Here is a 1,060-nt window from a genome sequence, read left to right as displayed (position 1 = left end):
TCCATTCCTACTACCACATCAAATTCCTTCATAGGCATGGAAAACAATCGGATGGGTAGCTCACAACCCTCAATCATGACAGTGCAGTTTTCAAATACGTAATTAACAGATACTTGACCGTTAGCAGTATCAACTACTAATTTATCGTCAAGTGGCACAGAATTCATACGAGCACATAAGGCAAATGATGGGGATACAAACAAGAAGTTTGCACCCGAGACAAATAACACTTTAGCATGTAAGGAGTTCACGAGAAATGTACCTGTTACTACATCATGTGTAGTTTCTGCTTCCTGTTTGGTCATTTGAAAAGATCGACCCCGCGCCCCACCCGTTGCTCCTCTGCCCAGATTTGGTCTTCCTCGGCCTATTGATGTATTGCTCCCCATGATTAACTGTGGAGCTTTCATTTGTGGACAATTTGGTCTGAGGTGATATAGAGAATTACAATTAAAACACCTTTTAACTGTTGGGCAACCATTCGATAAATGACCTGTTTCACCACATTTATAAGATTTTCTTAGCTCAATCCTGCATTCTCCCTGATGAATTTGATGACATCGGGGACAAGTCCTTTCATTGAATCTTCGTATGGGCTTGTTCCCAAACTTTCCAGCTTTTGGTCCTTTGTATCCAGTTGATGGACCTTTCCATTTCCTCTTCTCTATCACTTTCCCTTCTTCCTGTATATTCTTGTTTCTCTCTGTTACTTCTGCTGCGTCAACAGTCGATGAAAATGTAGCCGGATTCATGGCTATGACAAATTYTCGGATTGWTGRTTTCAATCCCCAAATATACCTTTCCACTTTTCTAGATTCTGAGGAAATATAATGTTCTTCAAACCTTGAATGKTCAATGAATTTCTCTGTATATTCCCTTACCGTCCTGTTTCCTTGTTCCAATTTCAGAAAGTCTTCTTCCATTTGTCTAACAGCAGCTTTTGGGTAAAACTGCTTCTTGAATCTGTTGACAAACTCTAGCCATGTCATAGTCTGCAAAATGTCTGTTCTTGCTAAAGATTCTACTTCCCACCAAAATAGCGCATTTGATTTTAACATCG

The sequence above is a fragment of the Cynara cardunculus genome (assembly GCF_001531365.2).
Source record: "Cynara cardunculus var. scolymus isolate 2C chromosome LG 8, CcrdV1, whole genome shotgun sequence".
NCBI lineage: Eukaryota > Viridiplantae > Streptophyta > Magnoliopsida > Asterales > Asteraceae > Cynara > Cynara cardunculus.
Note: the sequence above shows the minus strand (reverse complement) of the source record.